This window comes from Aquarana catesbeiana, linkage group LG03, assembly GCF_042186555.1.
Source record: "Aquarana catesbeiana isolate 2022-GZ linkage group LG03, ASM4218655v1, whole genome shotgun sequence".
Taxonomy (NCBI): Eukaryota; Metazoa; Chordata; class Amphibia; order Anura; family Ranidae; genus Aquarana; species Aquarana catesbeiana.
Genome location: NC_133326.1, coordinates 343,004,253 through 343,016,848, shown reverse-complemented (window position 1 = coordinate 343,016,848; position 12,596 = coordinate 343,004,253). Strand labels below are relative to the sequence as shown.

The 12,596-nt window shown below is 44.9% G+C and overlaps 1 long non-coding RNA gene across 1 annotated transcript in view; it reads left to right on the top strand.

The window, feature by feature from the left end:
- Positions 1–242: 242 nt before the first annotated feature.
- Positions 243–12,596, top strand: part of LOC141134554 (uncharacterized) — a 28,869-nt gene continuing 16,515 nt past the window's right edge. The window contains exons 1-2 of the long non-coding RNA XR_012243201.1: positions 243–424; positions 4,130–4,276. This is a non-coding gene — a long non-coding RNA (uncharacterized lncRNA). The remainder of the gene's footprint in view (positions 425–4,129; positions 4,277–12,596) is intronic.

Below are 12,596 nucleotides of genomic sequence, written 5' to 3'. Positions count from 1 at the left end.
AGTGCATCACATATGAGAGTGAGGCTTGAGGAGCAGGCTGGCTGAAAGGGAGGCTTGGCTAGCGCTCTGACCAGTTCCTGATAGATGGACTTATTCAGGGCACAGCTTACCGTTTTTTGTACTTATTTTTTCATTTTTAATCTCCTAATTTAGAAACATGAGATACATGGTTCTCTATTTCATTAATTTGTTCTTAATATAACTATTCAATTAGTCATCCTATGACCCTGAAAACCGGAAGTGATTCTTACTTGTTGCACTTCTGGTTTGTAGACACTCCCAGTGGGGGTCATCTTCTGTTTATAAAGCGGTGAGGTGAGGGTAGTCCATACCCCAGATGACGGCTCCTTAGCTGAAACATGTTGGGTGGACCCCTCATGATCGCTGCTATTTGATATTTGAGCTCTGTTTTGTTCTTCCAAATGTGAGTTTGTTTTTTATTATTTTAATAAACTAGTGTTTTAAAACGTTATTACGCTATGTGAGTTTTGTTTGCTCCTTGCATGGCATATGAAACTACACGTTTGGCTTATGCTGGATTACCTATGGGAGAGGAAGCCGTGTGGACCCCCCCTTTTTTCTTTCCACCATCTGTTGATGACATCTGACAAGATGCATTTCCCAGAACCAGTGGTTATTATGCTTTTTTGACTTGTCTGGCGTACGCCATTTCAGGTCAATTTTTTCCGGTAAGCCTCCTCTACTCCTGGTGTTGGCCCCGGCACTGATGTACAATCTATGCACACTTGTGGTTTCCCTTCTGCCCACTGGCCAGATTTGGTGCGACTTTGGTGCGACTTCTGCCCACTCGCCAGATTTGGTGCAACTAAAATTCTGTGAATACCATCTGGCCATGCATCACCCCCTTTGAACTCTGTTGATGTTTTCTTCACTATTTTTCTACACATTTTTTATGGACTTTTAAAGTTTTGTTTGGTGTCTGGCTCATGGAATCAGCACGGGTTTCTACTAATCACTGGCACATCTGATGATTAAGCATTATTGTGTATTTACTTTATATGTGATCAAAACTGATAAATTATTTGACACTATCCATTTTATGATCATACATTTTTTGGTAGTATTCACTATTTTTATTGTAATACACACGGCTGTGGATGTGATATATAGCGCCACACTTTTGTTTCAGATACCTGCTAGCACCTGCGTTTTGACCTCCGCCCAGCCCAGACCAGACCACCCAAGTGCAGTATCGATTGATCACTGTCACTTACAAAACACTAAACACAGATAACTGCAGCGTTCAGAGTCAGGCCTGATCCCTGCGATCGCTAACAGTTTTTTGGTAGCGTTTTGATACAGTCACTAACAGTCAGAAGCTTTTTTGCCTGTGAGTCTCACTAGTGTAGCACTAAATTTAGAGCCCAAAAAGGCAAATTGAAGGTACACTAGTGAAGAGGCCTACATGTTTCTGAGCATGACAGGTAGTGAAGAGGAAGTCACTCATCTGTCAGATTCAGGCTCAGAATACAAACTTGTAGACAGCAGCGGCTCCATGACAGACAGCTCTGACGACGGAGTTGCGGTCCCTGCCAAGGTCAGGCGTACCAGACCCCAATCTTCTTCTGCTGTTGAGGTGCAAGAACCGCAGGGCTCTCGTATGGAGCAGAGAAGTACTAGCGCCGCTATTCCTTCTGGTGAACTGGCAAGCACCAGCGGCCTAGTACACCCTGGTCGTACATCCAGCACTGCAGTAACACTTGGTGACGTGGCGAGTCCCATATGTGCAGTTCAAGCTGGCGAGGTGGCAAGCACAAGTAGTGTCCCGCTGCCACCAAGAAGACGAACACAGGCCCATAGTGCCCATAGTGCCCTTCCTGCTGCATTCGCCAATCCGAATTGGGTACCCACCACTTCTGCAGCACCCGTACTTCCCCCATTCACTGGCCAACCCGGCATTCACGTGGAAACAGTTGATTTTACGTCACTTGATTTTTATTCACTGTTTTTCACCGAAGATCTCTATAGATCTATTGTGGACCAAAGCAATTTGTTCGCTGGTCAACACATCGCCACTATTCCCCAGTCCTCCCTTGCCAGAGATTGGAAACCAATTGCGGTTTCCGAATTTAAGATCTTTCTGGGCCTTTCCCTCCCCATGGGCATAACCAAAAAAAGTGAATTGCGGTCATATTGGTCCACTGACCCAATTCACCATATGCTGTGTTCTCTGCTTCCATGGCCAGGGCACAATAAGAGCAGATTTTGCGGTTCATGCACTTCAACAACAATGAACAATGTCATCCTCGTGGAGACCCTGGATACGATCGTCTCTACAAAATTTGGCCCCTGGTAAACCACTTCAACCAACATTTTGCAGACTTGTTTACTCCCCATCAAGTTGTCTGCGTTGATGAGTCCCTGATTACGTTTTCTGGCCGCTTGTCATTCAAACAGTACCTTCCCAGCAAGTGTGCCAGATACGGGGTCAAGATGTATAAGCTCAGGGGCGTGGCCGCGGCATGCACGTGTGAGGACGTGCTGAGAGAGCTCCGCTCAGCCCGCAGTATATACCACACCTGCAGCAGCTTTCCGGGGGGATTTCAATCCCACATCATGCCATCTAGACGGCGGACATCACCGCAGCCCCAGCGGACTCCGCGGAACTGATCGGGCTCCCTGGCTTTGTATTTTACAGAGCCGCGCCGTACCGCTCCAGGGACATCCAAGATGGAGCCAACCGGTAAACATCAGGCCACTCGTGCTGCTTCCCATATCCCCTCTCCAAAGCCACCCTCTCCCTCTCTCCCTCTCCTGCCAGCTCAGCTAGCTCCGCTCCTTCTGCAACACTGGGGGATGCACTAGGGGACTCAGATTTGCGGGCTCACATTCTTGCCCTTCCCACAAAGGCAGACTTGGAACTGTTTGTTAACAGGGTGGAGAAGGCCTGTAGGCAAGACATTGAGGCTTTGCAGGCAGACACAGCACATATTGGGGGTAGAGTGGAAGATCTGGAAGCTCAATGGGAAGTTGTTACTCCTGCTCTTCATGAACGCTGTAAGACACAGGACTGCAGGATTAACTCCCTAATTGATCAAATGGATGACTTTGAAAACAAGAGTCGCAGAGTTAACATCCGCATCAGGGGCATGCCTGAAGCTACTGGCCCCAAAAACATAGTTCCATCCTTGCAGGGACTTTTCAAACAGATCCTAGGCCATGCTGCTCCTGACTACATTGAAATAGACAGGGCTCACAGGGCCCTTCGTCCGCCCTCAGAGGATCCAGACAAGCCACGGGACATTATTTGCAAACTACACAAGTATTCCTTGAAGGAAAGCATAATGTTTCATGTCAGAGGTGTCCGCCACGTGGACTTTGGAGCAAAGATATCCCTTTTTCCGGATCTCTCTAGGCGCACCTTGATCCTTGATGCAACTCCGGGCACTTAAGCCGGTACTGGAGGCCCTGCAAGATTCCAAGCTGATTCACAGATGGTGATTTCCGTTCCAACTGTCGGTAACCAAAGATGGCCGACAAATTGTTCTACGCTCCAGGGACGAACTGCCACAGTTTCTGCAACAATTAGGCCTACCTGCTATTGACATCCCAGACAGGCTTCCTGCGCGCCCTCAGCCCTGGCGTACTTCTCGCCGCAGAGGTCGGAATAGGCGCAGATCTAGAGAAGGTTCTCTCCGGAATGAATCGCATTCACCCCTCCGTCCCCCTCTTCCAAAAAGATCCTAAAGGATTTTTGTGACTTTCTAACCTCTGTTCTTGTTTACAGGACGCTATCTCCCGCCCCCCCTTTTTTCTCGAATTTTTTGGAATGTAGCAACCTTTTTTTTTTTTTTTTTTGTAGCTGCTGCTGTTACAGCGCACCGGGCTGGCACGCTGTTGTCGATGCTAAGCCCTTCTTGCTAACTGGGGATGACTGTTCTAGGCGGGCTCACACTTGGTGTTGCGCCATTTTCCCACACGTAGGTCAACTCTTAGGAGTTCAGTCCCATATTTGGGATCCCTTGCTGCTCATGGACCTTCACCCCTTTTTTGGTCAGACGACCGGATGGAGGTTCCCGACTAGTGATGGCTGGTTAGTTTGGAGGGCCCTTATGACATCCTCCTTGGTGGTTGTTTTTTTGTTTTTTGTGTTCTTATGTTTTCTCAGCACTCATGGATTTATGAATCGACTTTCTGCAGATCTGCTGTTCCTCCTGCTCGGGGTCGGAGACCCTTCCTTGAAACCACCATCTTATGGCTTCCCTGAAAGTGGTATCGTACAACGTCCGAGGGCTGAGCTCGCCTAATAAACGCAGTAAGTTGTGGCTCGAGACCAATCGCATGGGGGCACAGATCCTTCTCCTACAGGAGACACACTTTTGCACTGACTCGGTCCCCCGTCTTCCCACTCACTTATATTCCCAATGGTTTCTTAGTAATTCCCCTCGAGCTAAATCGAGTGGCGTTGCAATAGCTATACATAAACAATGCCCATTTATCCTGGTGGACCAGTTGTCTGACTCAAACGGTAGATATGTTTTTGTTAAAGGCACCATCTTAGGCCGTAAATTTACGTTTGCAACCATGTACGCCCCAAACACCCACCAACTCACCTTTTTGGATTCTCTTCTAGAGTCCCCCTCCCATTTTAGGGAGGGACAATTGATTGTGGGGGGAGATTTCAACGTCAGCCCTGATCCTAAGCTTGACACTTCTGCAGGTCGTTCTACCCACTCATTTGCCTTCCTCAAACATTTAAAAAAACCTTACAATCTCATCACCTTGTTGATTGCTGGAGACTGCTTCATCCCACCGACAAAGATTTCAGCTATTACTCGGCGACTCATGCTGTATACACCTGCATTGACATGGTGATGATGGATCAATTTTCATTGGAGATGCTAGCAGGGGCGTCGATAGGTTCGATTACCCTGTTGGACCACGCTCCAGTGTCCGTATCTATACATCCACTGTCCTCTGAGGCCTACAACCTATTATGCCATCCGTCATCCATCCAGATCAAACAGGGTTTATTACCGGCAGGGAAGCAAGGGATAATTCTAATTCAATTGATCCATTGGGCACAGGCGCAGGCTGACCATCCACCCTGTCTCCTGCTCTCCACTGATGCGGAGAAGGCATTTGACAGGGTGGATTGGATATATCTTCGAGCCGTGCTGACTAAGCTGGGGCTGGGATCTAAAATGTTGTCCTGAATATCATCATTATATAGCCACCCTGAGGCCCGAGTCAAGGTGAATGGTGTTCTTTCTGACACCTTCTCTATTAGAAACGGGACCAGACAGGGGTGTTCGTTATCCCCTCTCATCTTTGCCCTCACCCTGGAGCCATTTCTCAATAGAATACGAGCTAACCCTAGTATTAAGGGCTTTGACGTTGGACCTCAGGAGCATAAATTTTCTGCGTACGCTGACGATGTCCTGTTTTATGTGGCTGACCCGTTGATCTCTCTCCCCAACATTATGGATGAGTTACAGACCTTTAGCTCTATTGCTAACTTTAAAATAAACTATACTAAGTCGGAGATCTTACCCCTGAGTATTTCCCCGAATTTGCGTACACGGTTGCAATCCTCCTTTTCTTTTCAGTGGTGTAGTAACTGTTTGAAATACCTTGGAGTGTATCTCACTCCACATTGCTCCCAGCTATATAATAACTACACTCAATTATTATCCACTATAAAATCAGATTTACATAGCTGGGACAGGGAAACTTTTTCATGGATGGGCCGAGTCAGTGTGTTAAAGATGAATGTGCTTCCGCGCATTCTGTTCTATCTACAAATGGTGCCTATCTTTCTACCCAGGTCTTTCTTCTTGAGCCTCAATAGTGTGTTTATAAAATATATCTGGTAGGGGCGAGGTTCGCGGTCCCAGATCTCCGTATGTATTATGAGGCGATCGCCCTACAACGAATATTGGACTGGCACCATGGAGTGACCACTAAGGTTTGGGTTTCATTAGAAAATTTTTTAGCAGGTCGCAATTTATCACATGCCCCCTGGTTACCCCAGGTTCATAGAGGCCTATCCTCTTAAGTTTCCCCTTTGACAGTCCATGCATTGAAGATATGGGACGCCCTGAACAACTCAGGGCAGCTGTCACCCCCATTCTCCCCATTTACCCCCTTGAGTGGCCTTCCATGGTTTGCCCCGGGGGAACACCCATCTTTCTTTCGCACGTGGAAGGCAGATGGGGAGGTGAGGTGCGGTGCGGCTGGTTCTTTCAGGACCAGGGATTATTCTAGTTGGAATTTCTTAGATCCCAATATGGTAGTTTCCCATTGGATGGCTGGAGATATGGGCAGCTTCAGCATTTTGCACATGGTTTGCATCAAGCCATACGCTCCCCTACCTCATCCACCCCTTTTGAGAAGCTATGTATGGCCGCTAATTCAATACCTCACTCTATATCTGCCCTCTACGATCTACTTTTAAGGTGGGTACCTCTGGGGAAACCAAGTTACATTCGAGAGTGGGAAAGGGACTTAAACCATGAGTTCTCTGATATGCAGTTAGATTGCCTATACCGTCTTACTCATACCAGTTCAGTAGACACAAAAATGCAAGAGAATGGGTTCAAGGTGTTAACAAGATGGTATAGAGTACCCACTAAACTTGCTAGAATATTTCCAACCTCCTCAGTCACTTGTTGGCGGGAGTGCAGACTAAGGGGTTCCTTCCTACACATTTGGTGGGACTGTCCCAAGTTGAGACTTTACTGGCAGGATATCAGATCTCAGATAAACCACATTTTGGATATTGATCTGCCAGATTCTCCCTTGGGCTTTCGCTTGCATGTCCCATCCGTCCCTCTCAGCCTTTACCGAAAATCAGTACTACCTCACCTTCTGAACGCAGCCAGAAGATTGATCCCCATTCACTGGAAAAGTAGTACGATCCCAAGCCAATCAGAATGGATCTGCTTGGTGAATGAAATTATGGCTGCAGAGGAGTGGATGGCGAGGTGCAAGGATAGATATGACAAATGGTATGGTGTTTGGGCTGCCTGGAAGCATTATGTTGAAAAGGCAAGCTCTGACGATGGACCAAGGGACTCGCCCCTGCAGGAGGAGAACAGCTCTTAGGCTATGTTTCCACTAGTGCGTCCCCAAAGTCGCGCGATTTTGCCGTGATTTTTTACCGCGATTTTACCGCGACTTTTTACCGCGATTTGAAGCAATGCCTGTATCTATGGACCTCAAGTCGCATCAAAGTGGGACCAAAGTAGTGCAGGGACTACTTTGAAGTCGCTGCGACTTGAAGTCGCACAGATATGAACGGTACTCATTGGAAATCATGGGAAACCATTTGTCATGCGACTTTTCAGTCCCAAGTCGCATGAAAAGTCGCACTAGTGGAAACAGAGCCCTGTTTCCACTAGTGCGACTTTTCATGCGACTTGGGACTGAAAAGTCGCATGACAAATTGTATCCCATGATTTCCAATGAGTACCGTTCATATCTGTGCGACTTCAAGTCGCAGCGACTTCAAAGTAGTCCCTGCACTACTTTGGTCCCACTTTGATGCGACTTGAGGTCCATAGATACAGGCATTGCTTCAAATCGCGGTGTAAAATCGCGGTAAAAAATCGCGGCAAAATCGCGCGACTTTGGGGACGCACTAGTGGAAACATAGCCTTAGTGTAGTTACGATTTTTTTTCTTTGATTTGAATTGACCTCCGGAGAGGTAACCTGCAGATATATTCCCTTAGATGTCATGAGTGCATTTTTCTTTTTTTTTTCTTTTCTTTACTGTTTTTGTTCTTAAGATCCGATTCCTAAGATCCACATCTGCAGATTCTGCATGCCAAATGGCTCTAATTGTCTACTGGACTAAGTAGGGTGTGCCCATGATTACTGCCTTTGTACTTTAGTAGGATTAGAGACAAATTCATTATGATATGACTCATATGTTTGCGCACTTGCAAATTGACACCTTTGTCTCTTAGTCCCTCTATGTTAGATAGCCAATCGGGTTTGATCATTATGTATGTTATGAAGACACATGAGCAAATGGCTATGATGTGCAGATTCTAACTATGCTTTGCCATGTCTGGCTTTTATTTATTTGTTTTTCTTTGTTTTATTTGAATATGTCAAGAAAATGTATCAAAAATAAAGATTACATAAAAAAAAGATGTATAAGCTCTGTGACAGGGCCACAGGCTATATATGTATTTTTATGGTTTACGAGGGAAGAGATAGTCACGTAGAGCCGACAAACTGCCCTGACTACATAGGAAGCGCTGGCAAGATTGTGTGGGACTTGGTGTCACCCTTATTCGGAAAGGGGTACCATTTGTATTTGTACCATTTGGACAATTATTACACGAGCGTGCCACTTTTTGATCATCAGATTGGAGCATGTGGCACCGTGCGATCTAATCGCCGGGGCTTTCCCCAGTGGCTTGTAGATTCCCGTCTTAGGCTGGGGGAGAGAGCCTGCTTGAAGTGTAATAACTTGCTCGCTATGAAGTGGAGGGATAATAAGAATGTTTTAGTTCTTACCTCCCTTCATGCAGACATGACAGTCCAAATTACTATGGTGACTGGTGTTGTGGAGAAACCCCTCTGTGTCCACAAATATAACCAAAATATGGGAGGGGTGGACCTCAACGACCAGTTGTTGGCGCCGTATCTAGTTGCCCGTAAGGCCAGACACTGGTATAAAAAAGTGTCTGTATACTTATTTCAATTGGCTTTGCTGAAAGCTCATGCGCTATACAGAGCTTCAGGACAGACTGGATCCTTCATTAAATTCCAGGAAGAGATGGTCAGAGCCCTTCTGTTTCCAGACGGTGCTCCACCTCACTTTTCCCAACCAAATGCAGTAAGCCGGCTGCATGAGAGGCATTTTCCTTATGTCCTCCCGAGTACCCCTACCCAACGAGCCCCCCAAAGAAAATGTGTCTGTAGAAAGCACGGATATAGGCATGACACCCACTATTATTGTCCCTCCTGTCCTGACAATCCTGGTCTTTGCATTGGTGAATGTTTTGAACGCTACCATACACTAGTTGAGTTTTAGCGTAGGGTACAGTATTGCACAGACTAGGCACACTTTCACAGGGTCTCCCAAGATGCCATCGCGTTTTGACAGACCCGAACCTGGAACCGGTTACAGTTACAAAAGTTACAGTTATAAAAAAAATGTAAAAAAAAAAAAAAAAATACACAAAAAAATAAAATAAAAAAAACAAAAATAGTTGTCATTTTATTGTTCTTTCTCTCTATTGTTCTGCTCTTTTTTACTGTGTTGTATTCTGCAATGTTTTATTGTTATGTTTTATCATGTTTGCTTTTCAGGTATGTAATTTTTTTATACTTTACTGTTTACTGTGTTTTATTGTTAACCATTTTTTGTTTTCAGGTATGCCACTCAGCTGCAGCGCGGATTTATTTATCTTGACAGCAACAGCGTTTGCTCGCACGATACAAAAAGCCGTGACTCCAGCGCTGTAGGAGGTGATTTCACCAACACAGTTAAAAAAAGAGCATATATGCCGAAGCATGGGGGCAGCAGGGGCGGAGGAGCGATTTGCTCCTACCTTTTGTGGGTGGATGCCCCCATGCTATCATAGGGGATATTTACATTCCCTGAGATAACAATAAAAATGATTAAAAAAAAAAAAAAAAATCAAAGGAACAGTTTAAAAATAAGATAATAAAGAAAAAAAAAGCACCCCTGTCCCCCCCCTGCTCTCACGCAAAGGCGAACGCAAGCGTTGGTCTGGTGTCAAATGTAAACAGCAATTGCACCATGCATGTGAGGTATCACCGCGAAGGTCAGATCGAGGGAAGTAATTTTAGCAGTAGACCTCTTCTGTAAATCTAAAGTGGTAACTTGTAAAGGCTTTTAAAAATGTATGTAGTTTGTCGCCACTGCACATTTGTGCGCAATTTTAAAGCATGTTGTGTTTGATATCCATGTACTCAGCCTAAGATCATCTTTTTTATTTCATCAAACATTTGGGCAATATAGTGTATTTTAGTGCATTAAAATTAAAAAAGTGTGTTTTTTTCCCAAAAAAATGCGTTTGAAAAATCGCTGCGCAAATACTGTGTGGAAAAAAATGAAACACCCACCATTTTAATCTGTATGGCCTTTGCTTTAAAAAAATATATAATGTTTGGGGGTTCAAAGTAATTTTCTTGCAAAAAAAAAAAATTTTTCATGTAAACAAAGTGTCAAAGGGCTGTGTCTTCAAGTGGTTAGAGTGGGTGATGTTGTGCAGAAAATGCCAGGACAGTTCAACCCCCCCCCCCCAATGACCCCATTTTGGAAAGTAGACACCCCAAGCTATTTGCTGAGAGCCATGTCGAGTCTATGGAATATTTTATATTGTGACACAAGTTGCGGAAAAAAGACAATTTTTTTTTTTTTGCACAAAGTTGTCACTAAATGATATATTGCTCAAACATGCCATGGGCATATGTGAAATTACACCCCAGAATACATTCTTTTGCTTCTCCTGGGTACAGGGATACCACATGTGTGAGACTTTTTGGGAGCCTAGCCGCGTACGGGACCCCAAAAACCAAGGACCACCTTCAGGGTTTCGCAGGGTGTAGATTTTTTATTTCACTCCTCACTGCCTATCAGTTTCAGAGGCCATAGAATGACCAGAAGGCACAACCCCCCCCCCCCCCAAATGTCCCCATTTTGGAAAGTAGACACCCCAAGCTATTTGCTGAGAGGTATGGTGAGTATTTTGCATACCTCGCTTTTTGTCACAAAGTTTTGAAAATTGAAATAAGAAAATGTATTTTTTTTTTCCTTTCTTTCTTCATTTTCAAAAACAAATGAGAGCTGCAAAATACTCACCATGCCTCTCAGCAATTCCACATACGCCCATGGCCTATGTGAGCAAATGTCATTTTCCCGCAACTTGTGGCAAAATATTCCATGGACTCAACATGCCTCTCAGCAAATAGCTTGGGGTGTCTACTTTCCAAAATGGGGTCATTTGGGGGGGGTTGTGCCATCTTAGAATTTTATGGCCTTCAAAACTGATAGGTAGTGAGGAGTGAAATCAAAAATTTACGGCCATAGAAATCCCGAAGGCGGTGATTGGTTTTCGGGGCCCTGTACGCGGCTAGGCTCCCAAGATGTCCCACACATGTGGTATCCCCGTACTCAGGAGAAGCAGCAGAATGTATTTTGGGGTGCAATTCCACATATGCCCATGGCATGTTTGAGCAATATATCATTTAGTGACAACTTTGTGCAAAAAAAAAAAAAAGTTTATTTTCCCGCAACTTGTGGCAAAATATAAAATATTTCATGGACTCAACATGTCTCTCAGCAAATAGCTTGGGGTGTCTACTTTCCGGCTAGGCTCCCAAGAAGTCCCACACGTGGTATCCCCGTACTCAAGAGAAGCAGCAAAATTTATTTTGGGGTGCAATTCCGCATATAAATATTTTATTAAATTTTTTTTTAAATACATTTTTCCTTGTAGTATGGATCGCGTCCAGCTCCGTCTGCCTAGGCGATGACGTAAATTGTTGCTGTTCCCATGGGATCCTGGGATATCGGCAGCATCTATCCTAGGAGTCCATGGGAATTGCCTAATACTGAAATCTTGCGCAATTTCCAGACCAGGATTTTCTTTGACAGGTTGCTCGGGAGGTGCATTCTGGGTACCCAGCTGCTCTGAATCCCAGAAATAAATACAAGAGGGCTTCAGATCCCCACAGCAGATATGGACCCTGCCTGCTTCGGATATCAGGTTAGTTTTTAAACAAATGATGCATTTAAAGTGCACCCAATTGTCCGCCACAACATCCCTCTCTGTCTCTCCGCGGCGTCCTCTTCCCACGGCATCCTATGTTTCTCCCATGAAGATGGCAAGGCGGATCTTAAAGTAATGGGTGTGGCCTTGACAGGGAGGGATGGGTCATATTTAAATTAGGGGGCGTGCAAGTTTAGCCAGGCCTGGGGCAGCAAAAAACCTAGATACACCACTGGTATATGGGATTGTAATTTTGTTTTTTTTTCTTTTGGTTGAACTGGATGGACTTGTGTCTTTTTTTTTTTTTTTTTTTTTCACCTGACTAACTATAACCAAAAATTCGATGTGGATGGGGGAATCCCTCCCACTGAGCTATTGTATTCTGCTTGCTGCAGGGAGCCTTCCCTGTCAAACGATAGATTAACTTGTGTACAACCAGCTTGCCCATACATGGATCAAAATTTGGCTGGTGACCCACTGAACCAGACGAATTGGAATCCATATATGGTTAGCTCCTAAGCCATCTTAATAGTCACCTGATCCTGTTTACCTTTCAATATTATACAGTAAATACAAATAACCTAAAACTTCTACTTGCCAGGAACATTTCATGTGGCAACAGTTGCTTATCTATTTTTTTTTCCTGTAACCATCCCCAACCAGCTGAACCTTATCAGGAGAGTCCTGTGCCTTTCAGATAATTCCATATTGCAAGAAGTAGAAGCATTCTTCCTAAAGTTTCTGTAGAAATTCAGCTCCATTTCGCTAAAATACTATTGTCAGGGATTACCTTCAGCTTGACTGCTGAGGTGCAATAACCCCAGGTCCACACCATGATCCATCCAACTTAGACCTTACCCCTTCTTCCCATCCAATAA